Source organism: Tursiops truncatus, chromosome 12 (genome assembly GCF_011762595.2).
Source record: "Tursiops truncatus isolate mTurTru1 chromosome 12, mTurTru1.mat.Y, whole genome shotgun sequence".
NCBI classification, from domain to species: Eukaryota; Metazoa; Chordata; class Mammalia; order Artiodactyla; family Delphinidae; genus Tursiops; species Tursiops truncatus.
The window spans coordinates 88,653,768-88,672,737 of NC_047045.1; the positions used below are offsets into that span (position 1 = coordinate 88,653,768).

The 18,970-nt window shown below is 40.3% G+C and overlaps 1 long non-coding RNA gene and 1 pseudogene across 4 annotated transcripts in view; both read right to left on the reverse strand.

The window, feature by feature from the left end:
• Positions 1-18,970, reverse strand: part of LOC109552815 (uncharacterized) — a 141,289-nt gene that overhangs the window by 83,635 nt on the left and 38,684 nt on the right. The window lies entirely within an intron of this gene.
• On the reverse strand, positions 1,768-15,286 carry LOC141276059 (eukaryotic translation initiation factor 1 pseudogene; annotated as a pseudogene).

Sequence of the window (18,970 nt, forward strand, 5' to 3'; positions counted from 1 at the left end):
TTGTCCCCTGCACTGGCAGGCAGATTCTTAACCACTGTGCCACAAGGGAAGCCCCTAACATCATACTTAATGATGAAAGACTGAACACTTTTGCCTAAGATTTGGAACATGACAAGGATGTTTGCTGTCATAATTTCTATACAACATTGTACTGGAGGTTACAGACAGAACAGTTAGATAAGAAAAAGAAATAAAAGCCATCTACAATGGAAAAGAAGACACAAAGCTATCTCTATTTGCACATGGCATGAGCTTATATATTGAAAGTTCAAAAATCCATTAAAAATATCTATTATAGCTAACAAACTAGGTCAGCCAGGTTGCAGCATACTAGATGGATATACAAAAATTAGTTGCATTTCTATATACTAGTAGTGAACATTCTGAAATTAAATTAAGAAAACAATTTAAAATAGCATCAAAAAGAATAAAATACTAGTTTTATTAATTAGTTTAACAATTAGCTTATTCATTAGAATTAATTTAACAAAAGATGTGCATGACTTTTACAGTGAAAACAATGGAACACTGTTGTATTAAATAAGATCTAAATAAATCGAAAGAGAATAAAACTGTACTACTTTCTCACACCATATACAAAAATAAACTCAAAATGGATTAAAGACTTAAATATAAGGCCTAAAACCATAAAACTCCCAGAAGAAAACATAGCCAGTTCTCTCTTTTAAATAAGTCTTAGCAATATTTTTTTGGATATGTCTCTTCAGGCAAGGGAAACAAAAGCAAAAATAAACAAATGGGACTGTATCAAACTAAAAAGCTTTTGCACAGCAAAGGAAACTATCAACAAAATGAAAAAGTCGCCTACTGAATGGGAGAAGATATTTGCAAAAGATATTTCCAATAATGGGTTAATATCTAAAATGTACAAAGAACATATACAACTCAACATCAAAAGAGAAAACAACCCGATTAAAAAATGGGCAGAGGACCTGAATAGACACTTTCCAAAGAAGACACACTGATGGCCAACAGACACATGAAAAGATGCTTAGTATCACAAATCATCAGGCAAATACAAATCAAAACAACAACGAGATACCACCTCACACCTCTCAGAATGGCTATTATCAAAAAAACAACAAATAACAAGTGTTGGTGAAGATGTGGAGAAAAGGGAAACCTCATGCACTGTTGGTGGTATTCAAATTGGTGCAGCTACTATGTAGGTTTCTCAAACAATTAAAAATAAAACTACCATACGATCCATAAAAATAAATAAATAAATAAACAAATAAATAGACACCCAGTATTCATGGTATGGAAAACAATATTGTTACAATACAAATACCCCCAAAATTGAATTAGAGATTCAATGCAATCCTTATCAAAATTCCAATTTCTTTTTATGCACAAAAGTACAACCTGATCCTAAAACTCATATGAAATGCAAGGGACCCGAATAGCCAAAACAATCCTGAAAAAGGACAAAGTTGGAAGACTCACACTTCTCAATTTCAAAACTTACTACAAAGCTACAGTAACCAAGACAGTGTGGTAGTGGGATAGGGATAGATATTTAAAACAATGGAATAGAACTGAGAGCCCCAAAATACATTCATAATCAATGGTCAATTGATTTTTGACAAGGTTTCCAAGACCATTCAATGCAGGAAAACAATCATCCTCTCAACAAACAGTATGGGATAACTGCATATCCCTGAGCCAAAAAATGGATTTGGACCCCTACCTCACAACATAGGGAAAAATCAGTTCAAAATGAATCAAAGACCTAAATGTCAGCACTAATACTACAAAACTCTTAGAAGAAAACATGGGGGTACATTTCTATAACTTTGGCTTTGGCAAATGATCCTTTGATATGACACCTAAACCACAGGCACCCAAAGAAAAGAAGACAAATTGAACTTCATTAAAATGAAAGATTTTTGTGTATTAAAGGATTTTATAAAGAAAGTAAAAAGACAACCCACAGAATGGGAGGAAATAGTTGCCAGTTAACTGTCTGATAAAGGTCCAATATCCAGGATATATAAGGAAATATTACAACTAAACAATATATGTCAAATAACCCAGTTTAAAATGGACAAAGGACTTAAATAAAATTTCTCCAAAGAATTGGAATAGAATATCTCCAAAGGAAGGAATTTCTCCAGAAAAAAAGACATAGAGATATACAGATGGCCAACCAGCACATGAGAAGGTGTTCAACATAATTAATCTCTAGGAAAATGCAAATAAAAACTATGAGATGCCATTCACACCCACTAGAATAGCTATAAAAAAAAAGAAAATAGAAGATAATAAGTGTTGGCAAAGATGTGGAAAGATCAGGAGCCTTTCACACTGCTATAGAAATTTAAAATAATGCAGCCACTGTATGAAAGTTCGGCAGTTCCTCAAACTTTCTAAAAATAGAATTACCATATGACTGATAAGTTTCATTCCTACACATACACACAAGAGAAATGAAAAGATATGTTTAGAGAAAAACTTGTATATGACTCCTCACAGCAGCATTATTTGTTATAGTCAAAAATTAGAAACAACACAAAAATCCATCAACAGATGAATACATAAGCAAAATGTGGCATACGCATACTGGAATATTTTTCAGCCATAAAAAGGAACGAAACACTGGTACAATCTTGAAAACATCATGCTAAATGAAGAGCACCAGACACAAAGGACATATACTGTAAAATTCCATTTATATGGAATATTCAGAAAAGGCAAAGCCGAAGGGCCAAAAGTAGATTAGCGGCTCAGGGGGCTGGCGGTGCCGGAGTTGACACTGATTCTAATAGGTATGGGGCCTCTTTGGGGATGATAGAAATGTTTTGGAACAGATGGGTGGTGAGAGTTGTACAATATACAAAAACGCTCAAACCAGCTGAATTGCACAGTTGAAAATGAAGAATCTTAAGTCATGTAAATTGTACCTCGATAAAAATATCTAATAAAAATACATACTAAAATATTGACAGATGCAATAACATCTGGGATTTGCTTCAAAATGATCTTGAGGTTAGGGGTTGGAGTAAATAATATCAATAGACTGGTTCAGTGTTGATAAACTTGTAGCTGGCCATGGTAAGAGGGGGTTCGTTAGAGCATTCTCCTTACTTTTGGATATATTTGGAACTTTGCATAATAAAATTATTTTTAAAGAACAACTAAGTAAAATGTTTTTAAAAGGATACTGAGGAATAGTTATTATAAAGCTGCATAATCAGAATCAGTGGACTGTGCTGGAAACTAGTGCTGAGAAACAGACCTAAGAACATTATATGAAGGATTTGGGATTTTAAATCAGTAAGAAATAAATGATCCGTAATTGGGATACCTAGACAATCCTTTAGAAGAAAAACAAATGGGTTAATAGCCTTACCTCATACCATACCTACAAATATAATCCACAAGGATTATATTTTAAATAAAATTAAAAATATATAAGAACAAAGTAGTAAATATGAAACAAAATTAGGGAAATATCAATGAATATGTAATCCTGGGGGCAGTTCTCCTAAGTCTAATAAAAAAACAGATCTTGGAAATTTTAAATATCATAAACTGAGAAAAAGTATTGCTCACATATGGAAAGAGGTTAATAGTTAAAGAGAAAAAGAGGTGTGTGTTTTTTTTAATTTTTGGCTGCATTGGGTCTTTGTTGCTGCATGCGGGCTTTCTCTAGTTGCAGCAAACAGGGGCTACTCTTCGTTGCAGTGTACAGGCTTCTCATTGCAGTGGCTTCTCTTGTTACGGAGCACAGGCTCTAGGTGGGCAGGCTCAGTTGTGGCACACAGGCTCAGTAGTTGTGGCCCACGACCCCTAGAGCACAGGCTCAGTAGTTGTGGCGCACGGGCTTAGTTGCTCCGTGGCATGTGGTATCTTTCTGGACCAGGGCTCGGACCCGTGTCCCCTGCATTGGCAGGCGGATTCTTAACCACTGTGCCACCAGGGAAGCCCCAAAAAAGGTATTTTAATGAAAAAATAATTTAAAGGGTGAACAAATAATTCACAGAAAAATGAAATACATGCCCAAGATACTAAGCACAGTTCCCTTTCTTGCTGTCTGATAACTGAGACTCTTTCTGCTTTGGAGAAGCCCCTTCGTGAGTTGTGGAGGCAAAAATGAGGAACTCCATTCACAAGAACGGAAACTGTAAGTTACTCTCTCTCCTAGGCCCTTACAGTTTGGGCATAGGCCTGTGATCTGGGCTAACGAATATTTTAAAAATAATAATTTCTATTTTTTGATGTAGACAGTTTCTTCACACTCTACTAGCAGATATATAAGTTGGCCCTACCTTTTCGGAGAAAATTTGTCAATATTTATCGAAAGCTGTTAAAAAAGTGAGGGAACTGACTCAGCAATTACACTTCTGAAAATTATTGTAGGGAAATAATCACACAAGTATAAAAATGCATCTACTAGGTGTTCATGATAGCATTGTACATCTCAGCAAAACAATGAGAAGCAGTCTGAATGCAGCACCAGAAGACTGACGACATGAACCATGGGGCACCCCTGTATGAGAACTAGATGCAAACATCAAAGCTGATGACTTGAACAATTAGACTAAAAGCCAGTATCTGCAATAGGATCTCACATTCCTATGTCCATATGCATGTGCACGTGTTGTATACACACATATTCAGGAAAAAAATCTCAAAGTTTAAACATTAACATGTCAACAGCGCTTACTTCCGGGTGTGAGCACCTAATAACTAAGAGCTTTTGGTTTTCCCTTTTGTTTGTTCGCTTTGTTTTGTTCACGTATATTTTCTATTTTCCAAAATAATATATACTGTTCCTTTAAAAGTGGGCACGTATTTAGAAATAATATCTTCTCTGAAGTAAAAAATAAATTTCCACCAACATATTTTTGTTTATCTGTATCTTAAATGTCCCATAAAATGACTTCATATTCTACAAGTTATACTAAGAATAGAGGGTTTTATTAATCATGGACGTACCACACTCATTATATCAGAGCAATGATCCACTTTTTTTTTTCTGAAAACAAGTTTTATATAAATAAGTGTTTAAATACATTACATAACATTAAAACTGAAGGGGAAAAAAACCCCAAAGAAAACCAAAAACCAGCTTGTTACTTCACGTGGCATTGGGCAGCCGCTGCTAGTAAGTTGCGAGCTCTACAGCTACGTGACTGATACATCGGTTTGAAATTTGTTCCCTTGTCCAAAGTTTAACTCTGATAGAAGGTTGGCCTCACATTCTAGTTTGCTCATCGATCAGCTGGGATATGTCTGGTCAAAAAGACCTTGGTGGCAAGCCAGATGTCCTATCACCTCAATAGAATGAAGGTGGCTGCTCTAAGCTCTGCCCTCCTGGTCACGTTGGAGACACCAGGGGATCTTTCCCCTGACGATCAAAGACTCCCTCTAGCAGTACAGCTGCCCTCGCTGCCTCACCCCATCCTCCACTCTCAGCTTCACCGAGGGCTGTTCAGGTGGCGACATTCTCTTAGGGCAGGGAACTCTGTAGAGGGATTGCTGGGAGCTTCTGGCCAGACATAGCCGTCTGTGATCTCAGGGCTCTGGACTTGGCTGACACATCACTGTTATTGCTTTGTCTCAGGCCGGACCCTGCCAGGTGCCTACTGCTTGACCTCTGTTTAAATGAGGGACTTCAAGACTACACAGCATGGCTGTTTTCAGTTTATTGCGTGAAGCAGTTACACTCGTCCAAGTTAACAGCAGACCCCAAGTGGTTACATTACACAAGCTGCGAGGTTTGTAAACTTGTGACAAGGGACAGAAGGAAAATTCTACTCATTGCAAGGAAATCCTCACTTAAGCTTCAATGAGCCAGGAGCACTTAAAACCCACGAACCTTCAGCTGATCGCCCTTAGCCAGTCCAATCTCTGCGAGGAACTGGCATATGTTCTTGCGCTGGTCACCCTGTAGCTGAATTACTTCTCCATATTCTGGACGCTCAATTACAGTTCCCTCGCAGGCAAATTTCTTCTTAAACGCCTTCACTAGCTTCTTTTTACCGTAATCACCAGCGATCCCTTGGACAGTAGTAAGGGTCTTCCTGCCGTTTCTCTGTTGAATTCTTATACGGATATAAGATCATCACCCTTACTTGCATCAGCAAAGGGGTCGAAAGAGTGGAGGTTCTGGATGGCGGACATACGATAGGTGGAAATGGCCTGCGGAAGGCGGCGGCTGGAGAAGGCGGGCGGGGGGTACGGAGCGTCGGGAAGCGAGGGGGCTCGAGGGGGAGGCTGCTGGGTTCTCGGCGGCGGCTCAGTGACTGGGGCTATGATCCACTTTTTAATTCAACTCTGGCTTGTCCTTCAGTAAGTAAATGAAAGCAGTGAGCTTTGGACAAACCCCGCTTAAATGCGCCACCATCTTAAAGATTCGGGGAGATTTACCACACCAGCACACTTGCAGTAAGGTCTGTGGGCTTTGTATGTGGAAACTTTCGTTATTGTACCTTTTCCTTTGGTATTCTGTTCTCTTGAACACCATTTATCCTTAAATGCAAAGAAAATTTTTTGCCATATTTTTATAATTCACAGACTTTGCTAGGACGGTGCCACAGCTAGTAATAATAGAATTATGTGTAATAGGAATCCTACACGCTGGACATAACTCCAACGCTGCAACTGATTTAAAGATAGATTTTTTTCAAGTTGGGCTTATAAATCATTTACAAAGAAACTGAGCAGGCCTGAAACTACAGTCCAACTGTCACATTCTTGTAATGTGACCACAGCTGCTCGGGGCTGGAGGCCGCAGCGGTGAGGGAGCGCAGAGCTGAGGGCCCCGCCAGACCGTCAGGAACAGAGCTCTCGCACTTGCCAGATATTAGATCAACAACCATTAAATATAATATGAACCATCTTCCGTGGCCAGGGCTCAAAAGCTGCAAGTACAAACAGCTACAGATATGTCACTGGAGACGCGGGGCCCAGCACACCGACGGTCCCCAAGCTGCAGGGGGAACCTCGCCTCCACGGCCTCAAGCCCTCCTGTCACAAAGTTCTGGTTCTCTGGACCCAAATGCACAGACGCGTCCACTCTCCGTGAGTTACGCACACACGTCGGACCCCACGTCTGCCTCACAACACATGTACCCATTTGGCTTTTACGGGGGGAGGAAATGGCCTCAACTGTGCAGAAACCCAACACGGGTTTTGGGCTCTCGCCTGAGGGACTTGGTTCCAGGGTGTGTGAACCTGGTGTTCGCTGCTGGTAAAGAACAGCTCTGTCCTGAAGGGGGTCAGAGGTCCAGCGGCCACGCCTCCCCCCTACCCCGCTTACAATGCCTTCTACCTGTCTATTCTGTGGATCAGATAAAAATAATACATCACTTACCAAAAGGTTGAATTTTAACGTTGTCTGAGACACAGGTCTAAAGTCTATGATTAGAGAATTATTTTTCTGAGAAGTGTTACAAACCTACCTAAAACATCACACACACACACACACACACACACACACACACACACACACCCATGATTTCTGAAACAACAGCAACGTCTTTTGCATTTTAGAGAGTTTATTTGTGCTTTGATTTCATAGTCCCCACTCGTGAGGGCCCCTCCACACCAAATCCCACTGCTTTTGTCAGAGACCCGAACACTGCCCAGCATTAGTTTGGTTTTTTCACATTTACTGTCTGTGTTCTTCACTAGATTAAGTTTTATGAAAACAAGGATCTCACCAGCCTGTCTGTTCCTGTTTTTCATGGCACTAAGTAATTTTGATTGAATGAATGTATGAATGTTTGAATGTGTTACATCTGATACATAAAATTATATTCTCTTGACTTTAATATTTTAATAAAAGTGATTGCTGCCAGTTTCCTTAGGTCAGTTTTCACACGCTCATATTTACATATTTATGTGAAAGAGTTAGGAAGCAATGATGTTTTCTGCAATTAACAATGACCTTCAGCCTTTGTATGTTTTCCTGCTGAAGCTCATCCTTGCTGTGCCCCTCCTTGGACCAACAAAGACTACTGCAATGTTATCTCTTAGTGGGGAAACAAGTGCATATTAACAACACCTACATTTAAAAATCCTTGATTTTACAACAAGCATCTTCAAACATTCTCCCTCCTAACAGATATGAACAGGATAATGTCCCCACATCACTACCAAGGTGTAAGAGAGGCACAAAGGAAACCGTTCAGCCTCCTCTGTGTAATCCCACGATCGTGGCATCACACGCACATCCACTTAGCAAAGACTCTGGTCTGTCTTCCATAAAGGATATCTGTCATGTTTTCTCACCACTGAGCACCTTCTGAAGACCCTCCCGATGTTAGGGAATCGGTCACCTCTTGATCTCCAGGCAGAGGCCAGGAGGCGGTTTCCTAGCGCCCTGCACAGACGTGTAGCCCTGACCCAGGTTCATGGATTCGGTGCAGGTGCCTGCGGGATTCTGCAGTCTGGAAGTGAGCAGCGGGTGGAAGCAGTGCTTGTCACCAAGCCTGGCGTATTTTCCTATTTTTATTCCTATTTTCATTAAGTGAGGATTTAACTCCACTGCCAAGCCTTCAGCAGAACACCCAAACTTGCACAGTAATTATATTCAATTATTTTTGAAATTTTGTTAATTTTAGTCATATAAAACTCAGGGCTTTAAGTGTTTTCAATTTTTGATGTGATAAAGGTGTACCTGTCAAGGTCGATGGGTAGAGCATGTTCTTTTCACAGCTTAACTAAAATAAGAAGCTTAGGCTCCTACTTCTGACAATGTCTCAACCAGGCCCCCAGGACAAGGTAACTTCAGAAAAAATAGATGCCTAGGATGAAGGTACACCTTGAAGGGGAGTTATCACTGGATCTGTGTCACCATGAGGTCCTCTAACTGTCAGTATCAATTCAGCACATACTTCTGAGCATCTGTGGTTTATGGTAACTAATATGCTAGACTCTGGAGATGCAGAGTTTGTAGGAGATGAAAGTGTAGAACAGAAACAGAAGAGTAAGTTAACAGGTCTGTAAAGGATCTGGGAGGTGATCCTCACCCAGAAGAAGACAAAGTCCCAGGGGAGAGCACCCTGGGTAGGGTAGGTAGGGCTTGGAGGACAAATAAGAATTAGGGAGGGGACAAGTGGAGAGAACTTCTCCAGAAAGAAGAGCTAGCACAGGGGAAGGCACAGCTGTGTGAGAGAACAGAGTCTATGGAAAGGGCGTGGAATTCAGCAGGTTGGGCAAAGAGTTTTGCAGGACAGTAGGACGTGAGGTTAGAGGAACAAGTAGCAGATACACAACGGGTTTTATATCTCACGCCCAGGAGTGATCGGGAATGACTGAAAATGTGTTTCTGTGGGAGTGACAACCGTGACTAAATAGGAATTAGTGGCGAATCCTCCTATATCCTGAGGAAGGTCCTCAGAGAGTTCTGCCCAAGTGGAGTCTAGTGGTTTCCTAAAGACGGCAGCCATGCAGTAAGGTCTCAGACTCCTGTTTCAACAGACCATACATCCGTGTTCAAAGTCAGAAAAGTCAGAGGCAAAATGGCATGGCACTGAGATTCCACTTCTGGGCACCCCAAAGGGAAGGAGCTCTGTGTTCGTAGAGCCACATGGGCAGAAGAGACCTTGGGTCTCATCTATCACAATGACTGTCATTTGTTTTTATCCCGAGACACTTGAGAGGGACGACAATCCCATAAGTAACTGGTAATGGATCACCAGCTGGTAATGATTCTCAAGATGTAAATGTGTATGTGTGTTTCCTGCCTAAGTGCCCCAACTAGAACCTCCAGGACGATCACAAATGGAAGTGGCAGGAGTGGACACCCTTGTATTTTTCCTCATCTTTGGGGGAAAGTATCCAGTCTTTCAAAATTAACGATGATGTTAGCTGTGAGTTTTTCACAGATAGACTTTATCATTTTGAAGAAGTTCTTCTATTGTTGTCATTGCTTGAATATTCATAAATGAGTGTTAAATTTTGTCAAATGATTTTTGTGTGCCTATTGAGATGATCGTATGTTTTATTTTGTTTATTGACATAACATATTACATTAATTTACTTTTTTGTTAAGCCAACCTTGCATTCCTGGGATAAATCTCACTGGGTAATGGTGTATAATCTTTTTTATATTTTGCTGGATTTGATTTGCTAGTCATTTGTTGAGTATTTTTGTGTCTATATTCATAACAGATATTGGTCTTAATTTTCAGTTCTTTTGATTTTTTTTTTAATCAGAGTAATACTGACCTCACTGAAGGAGTTGTGATGTGTTCCCTCTAATTTCTTGGAAGATTTTGTGAAGAAGTGGTATTAATTCTTCTTGTTTGGTAGGAGTTACCAATGAAGCCATCTTGTCCTGGATTTTCTTTGTGGGAAGTTTTAAAATTATTATTACAATTTAGTCTCTTGTTAGAAATCTACTAGAATTTTCTATTTATTCTTGAGTCAATTTCACTAATTTGTATCTTTCTAGGACTGTTTCCGTTTCACCCAAGCTACATACATTACTGTCATACAGTAGCTCATTTGTAAGATAGTCAGTGATGTCTCCACTTCCATTTCTGATTTCAGTAATTTGAGTCTTCTTTCTTTTTTCTTGGTCACCGTTAGCTCTTATCTTAAATTCCCTCCTTGGCAACTTCATATACTCTAATGTCTGGATATACAAATTTCTCATCCAGGTAAAACCTGAAATCATTTGTATTTTCTACTCATCTACAAGAATATTTCAATGTAAAAGATACCTATGAATATCTTTTTAATTCTGTGAACCATTTAAAGTATAATTTTATAAGACGACTTATCTAGAAATTAAGATAGCTAACCATTCACAAGTAAAATTCTAAATTGTACTGAAAGGCTACCACAGTATAGTGGGAAAACACCCACTAGGATTCTGGAGACCCCTCATAACACGTGCTCTGCTATGAACTAGCTCCATAATTTTCAATAAGTCACTTATTTTCTTGAGGCTATAAATGTAATTCCCATACCTGGCAGGATTGTGAGCTAATACATTGCCATCAATCATAGAGAACTTGAGGAGCAGCAAATAAACTCTGTTCGGAACCAAAGTCTGAGCATAGGTCTCCCGGCATGCCAAGCATAAGGCAGCACTACTTAGTGCCCACATTCCCTTTCCATAATTTTCTTTAAAGCTCAAAGATCTATTACTAGATTTTCTTGGGTTTGACAATTAAAAGGCATGAGAGGAGACCTCATGAACTATTTATATTTATAAAGGAGACCATGAACTACTTCAAATTCTTAAATTCAGCAACAGGGGAAAAAACAGACTCCTCCATCAGAAGTTCTTCTTTCTTTCTTTCTTTTATAATATGACATAAATCATGGAAGGCAAAGGCCAAATTTAAAAGCAATAAGATATTTTCCAGTAGTTCACCTTATCCTTGGAAGTGAAACTTACTAGCTGTTACCCAGATGTACTTAATATAGCTTAAAACAACTGTGCTCTGGTTAAAACGTGGTGTAATAATTTCACAATGTGCTATCTGCCTGAAACAAGACCACCCATACTTGGGAAATTTCCATCGTTTTTGAAGTCAGGATAATACAAAACTTGGCAAGTTAGGAAAGGGCAATGAAGGAGGCCAAAGATGAAGTTCAGAGAATGCAGTTTTCCATATAGATTTGTATGAATTGTTAATGATAAATAAAAACCATTATTGTTTAGTGTTCATGCCCAATACATCCACGTTGGAACAGTTGCTTCCAGCAGAAAATAGCAACATTATTTCAGATTTGTGTCTCCATTTAACCCGATACCTTTCCCAAATACTTCCATCTAAAGGAATCAGGACCAACAACCACACACAAGACTGAGGGATCACTTTACAGACGTAAACCCAGAAGCTGCCAGTGTGCCTGCAAGTCTTCATCTCTGGAAAATATTAAAGTGTCCTTCTGTACCAGTAACAAAAACAGACTCAAAAGAGCAAAAATGAAGCTCTGTGCTGACAGTTCAAATGAGAGCGAAAGCTGCTGTGGTCTCTAACTTGAGGACTCTTTTCTTTCAAGATTCCCTTGTGGAGAAGCTTTTAAAAATGCAATGATACGCCTTACAGCAGGACCGCACCTACCGTGTGTTCTGTGGGACGCCAGCACAGCCAGGCCCTACGTAGTCCTCATCAGTCCCACATGGTCACTGTGACACCCACACACAGTCATCACACGCTTGCAAGGGAGCATTTTCCAAAGTACGTCAGTTATTTTTATGAACCTTGATTCTAGCCACTGTCACTATTCATCTGGGTATATTTCTTTATATCTGAGTATCCCATATAAAGTATGGAACTAATAAAACAAGCAACATGGATTGCTTAAAAGTGAAGAAAACTGCTACAAAAAAGATGGCTCTTTTAATTCCAGTTGACCGTCCCCAAGATACTGGATCGCGCCCATTCACAGGCAAGGATTTATTTTGCTCTTCGAGCCAAGCAGTGCTGTAGGCTCTGGGCATCAGACAGTGGGGCCAACAAATTGATCAGATACTCAAACTGCACTCACGAATCAGAGCTCTTACCCTGGATCAGGTTTCACTGGCAATTTCAAGGATGAAGCCATCAGGAGGCATGAAAAAGCAGACTCAAGTTCGGAGCCTCCTCTCCTCCCAGGCCTCTGGGCCAAGCACAGGGTCAGTTCACACAGCGGGGAACCTTCAGGCTATGGAATATCTCCACTTCATACCTCAGGTACTTGTGCAGCTTGTAGACGTTTCTGGGGGAGCCATGGCTCACAGATCCACAGATCACAGATTTACTTACCACACGCAATCCTAACCCAGAGACATCCTGCTAAAAGCATCACATAGATTAAGACTCTCTTCCCAGCAAATACCATGAGTCTACGTACCAGGAGATGGGGTATTGCCTTGGTGACAGAGACAGTCCAGCCTACCTGCCTTCTCTCTCCCGAGTGGCCCCTGTGTGTTCCCAGTAACTAGAGGGAAACAGATCACAGTCAAGCTGCCCTAACACCTTTCTCCCTGGTATTAAACAAGACAGGCATGCAACCCCCTTCTCGCGTGGCTTGTATTCTGTGCAGAGGAGCAGCCAGTAAGAGGGTGGACACGTGCATAGACAGACTGCTTCTAGAGAACCGTGTGCTATGGAGACTGAAACGGGGCGATAGGACAGAGAACAAGAGAGAAGACTGTTCAGATCAGGTGGTCAGAGGTCTCTCTGAAGACATGATTAAGGAACTGAGATCTGAAAGGCAGGAAGCCGTTCATGAGAAAATTTCTGGAAAATCATTCTAGTCGGGAAGAAGAGCAAGGGCAGAAGTTCTAACGCAGACGGCTTGGTGTGAAACAGAAATGACTGGGAGATGTTAAACTACACCTACGCGGGTGGAACTTATTGGGCCAGGAGGAGAGTGGGTGGAGGCGGGCCCCGGGCAGGTCTGAGAGGCCACAGTGGGAAGCTCTTATCTTATTCTAGGCAGCGGGATGGCCACCACAGGGAGTAGAGGAATGACACAGTCTGCCTGATGTTTCAGAAAGAGTCTGGCTGCCGGGTGGACAAGAGGAGGTCACGTGAAAGTGGTCCAGGAGAGAGATAATGGTGGTTGGACTAAGGTGGTAGAAGAAAAACATGGCAAGAGACGGAGGGATTTGTCTTACCTATCAAGACTACGGCCAGGGGTGTGTAAGTTACACCTCAGTAAAGGATGGTTCAATATATATGGCCAAGAGTCCTTATCTTTTGAGGACATTACTATATACTGAAATATTTACAGCTAGAAGTATACCGTGCCAGAGTTTCCTCAAAATAAATAGAGCATGTGTTGGGGGCGGGGAGCTGAAACGAGAATTGAGTTGGTAACTGTTGACGTTGGGTGATGGGTGCATGGAGATCTACTATGTATTGAATGTATGCTTAAACTTTTTCATAATAAGGTATTTGAAATGGAACAGTCCGGGGACAGGACTCCTATGGTCATGGGGTTGTAAAGCAACTTGTGAGTTACTGGTAGAACCACTCGCCCCACCCATGGCCACTGTAACCCGTGATGCCTGTCTGCCTAGAGTAGGAGGAAAGTTCTTTTGAACAGAATGCATTCTTTTTAAGCTGCTTTAATTGGTGGAAATGATCAATTTCTTTGGTAGTTTGGAAGCTCTTTGTTACACTGAGCTAAAAATAAATCTTTCAGAAACTTCCAACCCTGGGACCTAGTTCAGCAACATGGAAGCCAAGAAACAAGTGGACTCTTCCTACATGATAACTCTACAGACTTAAGGACAGCTCTCCTGTCTTCTACAAGCTGAAACACTGATCCTTTAAATCATTCCTAAAACCAAAAGGAGAGATTTTCCTACAACTTGTTCTCTTCCTGTTCCTCCTCCTTTTTTCCCAAGCTCAGGTATTCTTAGCTTCCTTCTAGGACCTTGCAATTTCAATTAAGGCCTCTCTTTTCACTGGTTTATTCACATACATTGGCCCCATATTGAGTAAATCCTAAATATATACAGCAATAGTTCTCAATCAGTTTTCTTCTGCAGTACACACAGTGAATAACATTTCTGTGATAAAATCTCATACAATTTCTAGCATTGGAGCTTGCCCCTCCCCACGGGGTAACAGCCAGAACTGCCATGGCATTTGTCCACAGTTAACTGGACCAAGGACAGCAACTGACCCAACAATAATATTCCACTTCATATTGACAGGAAGTAATAATTCAAAATAAAAGTATTGTAGTCAGTTCTTTCTGTCAGTGTTTCATATTAATCAAAGTGCCCCAAATATTGAACTTCTTTCTTGCTCTCAGAATCATGTTAAACGTTCGCCAGCATCCCTTTAGCACAGAAAATCATCACACTAATGGGATGTTCATGGTGATGATGTGTGCGGTTCAGACTTTGTGCTCAAAATCAACACCTGTTCATCTCAGCTCTCCCCACTCACAAGCCCACCTCAAAGACAGCGTCTCTCAACAGCAAGGCTGATTCCGTGTTTATAACCAACTGTGCCTCCTGGCTCTCTACTGCAAAAGAACAGAATGTACCTCAGTTAGAACACAGAACTCTCTGCAGACCTCTCGGTCCCGGGGCTTCACAATTATACTGTGATTCGTTTTGTGTGGTCCACAGCGTGTACACCTGTCTACAGCGAGGATACGGGCCATCCCACCATCACAACCAAGCCTCCCACTTTCACCTCTCACATCTCTTAGCCAAATTTTAAATGGTCAAGGTGTCAACAGTTATGTGGTTTCTATAACTATAACCAAATTTTCTATCCTTAGTTTATGGATGATAAGGAAAAATTCAAAATCATAACCAGCACTTACCTTATGATACTTGTGTAAATATCATTAATCATTCAGTCAAGTAACACTCCTTCTCCAAGACTCCACAGGACAACTATTTAGGCATCAGAAGCAAAATATTCCTAGAATCAAGCTTAATCAAATACACACTCTCACATTACATAAATTGCTAACCATCATGGTGCTTAAACTCATTTCAATTTCTTTCATACCAGGACCATAAATGCTTTGCTTCATTTTCTTAAACGCTCTAATTTTCTTTTTATTTTTTATTAATTAAAAAACTTTCATCATATCTTGAAGATGTTCTATTTTTCAATATCACTGTTTACTGCCTGGAGCCCCTTTCTTCCTGGAGATTTCCCCAGAACCCTCCATCCACATGCAGGAATCTGGACCTAGTGTTTTCTAAACCTGATGCACAGCTGAAGTCTGGGGATTCCCTTCATTACATCTTGGGTTGGATTAATCACGTTCTGGACCTCAAGGCTTCCCTTTTTTCCCAACCCTCAATTTATTGGAATATTTGCTCAAGTAAATTTCTTTCCTCAGAAAGAGTGTCTTGGAGTGAACTTCATACCTATGTGTTACTGAAAATGACTGTATCTAGCCTGCAATTCAGTTGACTGCTTGCTGTCTACATGAGTCTCCCTCAGAAAGTAGGATAAGTTACAAGGTGAACAAGGAAGAACAGACTCAAATAAAAATGCAATTAACATAGAGGGAATTTACCTCAACATAATAAAGGCCATATATGACAAACCCACAACCAACATCATTCTCCATGGTGAAAAACTGAAACCATTTCCACTAAGATCAGGAGCAAGACAAGGTTGCCCACTCTCACCACTCTTATTCAACATAGTTTTGGAAGTTTTAGCCACAGCAATCAGAGAAGAAAAAGAAATAAAAGGAATCAAAATCAGAAAAGAAGAAGTAAAACTGTCACGGTTTGCAGATGACATGATACTATATAGAGAGAATCATAAAGATGCTACCAGAAAACTACTAGAGCTAATCCGTGAATTTGGTAAAGTAGCAGGATACAAAATTAATGCACAGAAATCTCTTGCATTCCTATACACTAATGATGAAAAATCTGAAAGAGAAATTAAGGAAACACTCCCATTTACCATTGCAACAAAAAGAATAAAATACCTAGGAATAAACCTACCTAAGGAGACAAAAGACCTGTATGCAGAAACCTATAAGACACTGATGAAAGAAATTAAAGATGATACAAATAGATGGAGAGATATACCATGTTCTTGGATTGGAAGAATCAACATTCTGAAAATTACTATACTATCCAAAGCAATCTACCGATTCAATGCAATCTGTATCAAACTACCAATGGCATTTTTCACAGAACTAGAACAAAAAGTTGCACAATTTGTATGGAAACACAAAAGACCCTGAATAGCCAAGGCAATCTTGAGCAAGAAAAACAGAGCTGGAGGAATCAGGCTCCCGGACTTCAGACTATACTACAAAGCTACAGTAATCAAGACAGTATGGTACTGGCACAAAACCAGAAATATAGATCAGTGGAACAGGATAGAAAGCCCAGAGATAAACCTACACACATATGGTTACCTTATCTTTGATAAAGGAGGCAAGAATATACAACGGAGAAAAGACAGCCTCTTCAATAAGTGGTGCTGGGAAAACTGTACAGCTACATGTAAAAGAATGAAATTACAACACTCCCTAACACCATACACAAAAATAAACTCAAAATAGACTAAAGACCTAAATGTAAGGCCAGACACTATAAAGCTCTTAGAGGAAAACATAGGCAGAACACTCTATGACATAAATCACAGCAAGATCCTTTTTGACCCACCTCCTAGGGAAATGGACATAAAAACAAAAACAAACAAATGGGATCTAATGAAACTTGAAAGCTTTTGCACAGCAAAGGGAACCATAAACAAGATGAAAAGACAACCCTCAGAATGGGAGAAAATATTTGCAAATGAATCAATGGACAAAGGATTAATCTCCAAAATATATAAACAGCTCATGCAGCTCAATATTAAAAAAACAAACAACCCAATCCAAAAATGGGCAGATGACCTAAATAGACATTCTGCAAAGAAGATATACAGATTGCCAACAAACACATGAAAGGGTGCCCATCATCACTAATCATTAGAGAAATGCAAGTCAAAACTACACTGAGGTATCACCTCACAATGGTCAGAATGGCCATCATCAAAAAATCTACAAACAATAAATGCTGGAGATGGTGTGGAGAAAAGGGAACCCTCTTGCAATGGGTGGGAATGTAAATTGATACAGCCACTATGGAGAACAGCATGGAAGTTCCTTAAAAAACTAAAAAATAGAACTACCATACGACCCAGCAATCCCAGTACTGGGCATATACCCTGAGAAAACCATAATTCAGAAAGAGTCATGTACCACAATGTTCACTGCAGCACTGTTTACAATAGCCAGGACATGGAAGCAACCAAAGTGTCCATCGACAGATGAATGGATAAAGAAGATGTGGCACATATATACAATGGAATATTACTCAGCCATAAAAAGAAATAAAATTCAGTTATTTGTAGTGAGGTGGGTGGACCTAGAGTCTGTCATACAGAGTAAAATCAGAAAGAGAAAAACAAATACCGTATGCTAACACATATATATGTAATCTAGAAAAAACAAAAAATGGTTCTGAAGAACCTAGGGGCAGGACAGGAATAAAGACGCAGACTTAGAGAATGAACTTGAGGACACAGGATGGGGGAAGGGTAAGCTGGGACAAAGTGAGAGAGTGGCATGGACATATATACACTACCAAATGTAAAACAGATAGCTAGTGGGAAGCAGCCGCATAGCACAGGGAGATCAGCTTGGTGCTTTGTGTCCACCTAGAGGGGTGGGATAGGGAGGGTGGGAGGGAGGCTCAAGAGGGAGGGGATATGGGGATGTATATGTATATGTATAGCTGATTCACTTTGTGATACAGCAGAGACTAACACAACATTGTAAAGCAATTATACTCCAATAAAGATGTTTTAAAAAAATGTAATTAAGAGCATTGAAGAAAGGCAAGAAAACAACCAAAAGAAATGGAAATGGTGTAAAAAGAAGTAAAAGGGTTAAGAATGAAAATGGAATAAAGTGGGATGAAAGGCAGATGAAAGACATCTCGAGCAACCAGAACCCGAGGAATGGGATGGGGTAAACATGTAAAACTGTCATCTAGGGAGACTTCCCAGGGGAGGAAAGGAGTCCCTCCACCCACATGTGGAGAGCGCTGGCCTGACAGGGAACTGATGGGAACAACGGCCCCTGAGATGCGTGCCAGGCTTCAAAGCTGAAGGGCAACACCCTCAAGGCCTCGAGGAATCAGACAGACATCCACCTTCTAAAAACAACCACGCACAAAACAATGGAGCACCATTTGCAAAAGTTCAGTAAGAGAACCTGTGTACCAGGCACAGAAAACAGGGTTAAACATGCAAGAACTGGGGTGTTTTGTCACCATGAGCCCTTCTCAGGAATGTAGTCAAAGATAAGCTTCATCTAACCAGGAGATGACTGGAAAGTTTTCAGCAAAAGTGCCCCGTGAATGCAGCCATGAGCCGACCCAGCAACAGGAAAAGAAAAGGTGTTTATTTGTGTTGACACTTACCCGACAGGTGTGTCTGCAAGGACACAAATCAGACAAATATCTTGAGACTTTAAAAAATTTGAATGCAATAAC